The sequence below is a fragment of the Osmia bicornis genome, chromosome 4 (genome assembly GCF_907164935.1).
Source record: "Osmia bicornis bicornis chromosome 4, iOsmBic2.1, whole genome shotgun sequence".
Taxonomy (NCBI): Eukaryota; Metazoa; Arthropoda; class Insecta; order Hymenoptera; family Megachilidae; genus Osmia; species Osmia bicornis.
In genome coordinates this window covers 2,616-4,842 of record NC_060219.1, presented here as the reverse complement: position 1 = coordinate 4,842, position 2,227 = coordinate 2,616, and the positions used below count along the sequence as shown (strand labels likewise).

Here is a 2,227-nt window from a genome sequence, read left to right as displayed (position 1 = left end):
CGATAAACGAACAGTAAATAATGATAAAATGATAAACATAATAGCTATAATAAACATAAACATAACTAAACGTGATTAAACGTAACTAGATCACAAAATTCAACAAAAATCAGCGTATAATATGCATCTGATGCACAGAACAGTTTATTAAACAGTTAAAATAAAAGGACGAACAATAATAAACATGCGAACATGCGAACATGTGAACTAAACATAAGAAGCATGGCAAGCGAGTAAACAGACGAGCATATGTGGACTCGACATAAGCAGAGCAAAGCTATTAACCAACAAAACCTCAAAACCTCAGACGTCAACATCCAGTCAAGCAACCAAGCAGCAGGGAATAATAGTAAACAGTATTTAATATTTAACCCTAGCACACAATTTGAACACACTGTTCAAATAAAATTCAAACAAACTATAAAACTGAAATGAAAATGAACCAAGGATGTGAAAGGTAAAGTAAAGATGCAAAGATGCCAGACAATAGCAGATAGCAATGCCAGAAGAAGTAAAACACAGAATGCCAATATTGTCAAAAGTAAAAGGTAAAGTATAAAGTATACTATAGACAGCAGATTCTCATGCGAAGTGGGTACACGCATTACCACAAAATGAAGAAACAAGATCACCACAACAGAAAGGTACGCTATATAGTATAACAAATAAATGCATGTGCGACAGGGAATTCCTCATAATTATCTATTAAAACTATCAAAGTGACTGAAAGAAGAATTACAGATAATAAGAAGAGAACTGAGAGCTTATATGAAGTGCTCAAACCAGCGAAGCTGAGAAGCTGAGAATCCCTCCTGCGCGGCCCACATAGCCAAGATAACCAGGATAACGTTAATGAAAAGAGCAACATAAAACATAAAATTGAGCAGGTCAATCAATGGCGCTAACGTCAGACATTGTATACAATACATAATATATTCCTATCACGTCAATTAATGGGAAAAGTACTAAATCTTCAAAGAAGGGAAGATCAGCTGGGAATAAAAGCAAAAGAAGAAATAGATGGTGAGCATAATGTAATACTGATAATTGGAATTATTGTTTGAAATTATTGAAACGGCTTAAACTTGCTTGCAGGAACATTTCACGCAACCACGACCTCAAATTCGTTTAATAAGCAAAGATGGTGGAGAAACAATCAAATCATCAAATGAAGGCAGTGAGCAATAAATAAATAAATTATTAATTATTGTTAGCAAATCATAATAAAGATAAGTAGCAATATATATATCCCATAACATGAATGATGATGAATATAATGAACATAGTAGGAAGAGATAGAACTATTAACATCATAAGATATCATGATATTAAATATTAAACCGTAAATCATAATATTAATCCATTTGCAGAAAACCCTACGCCAGCCAACAGAAGTGGAGGCAAAACGTAACGATTAATAGGAGAGGAAAATACCCACCTGACATAATATGAGGAGCAACATGAAACGTAAATCAGCATAAAATCTGAAGCAATTCAAATCAATTCAAATAGTTAAAATTGCGTAGATTGTTACTGAATTATCATACCGCTCCGATAAGTCTGACATTAACGTTAATACTAATGCAGATGCAAGTAAGTCAATGTAGTACAACGTGTGATGAACAAAGCTAATCAAATAATAAACACCACATACTACCGTATAATTACTGAACCACAATATAGAAATAAAAGGAAACTAGTCCCTAAAATGAAGAAAATAGATAAAATTATTATGAACATATGTATATATATAATATGTAACAAAAACACGCCAAGTGCAATCAATTTAATTTAATAAAGTATACTAATATAGATAGTTAATTAAACTCCTTATATTATAGTCAATTTAAATGATACAATTCCATTCAACCCCTTTTAATCCTGATTAATAAAGAAGACATATGAATACTAGAACCAACCAGACATTATTATAAGAAAGTCAAATGAGATCCACGGTCCAGGAGATCAGAATTTCAAAGAATTTAAGAAATCATGACGCACATATGTATGTATAGAAAACAATAAAGCTATTGTACCATGCCAGAAAGATTACTGCAGCTTATGCTTCCCTGAGCATCCACCATATTAACCAAAACTGAATTAACATTTTCCAAATCAAAATCAGAATCGAATTGCAGTTAAGATAGGAGAAATCAATATACAAAAGATTGCATAAAGTACCGTAAATATCCAAAATTCACAGATCCACCAACCGTCACAGCTGCAC

At 32.3% G+C, this 2,227-nt stretch overlaps 1 long non-coding RNA gene across 1 annotated transcript; it reads left to right on the top strand.

The window, feature by feature from the left end:
- The first annotated feature begins 476 nt into the window (after positions 1-476).
- LOC123987728 lies at positions 477-1,471 on the top strand. The gene is made up of 4 exons (XR_006829333.1): positions 477-644; positions 742-1,023; positions 1,096-1,177; positions 1,371-1,471. It is a non-coding gene; the product is annotated as an uncharacterized LOC123987728 (long non-coding RNA).
- The last annotated feature ends 756 nt before the right edge of the window (positions 1,472-2,227 follow it).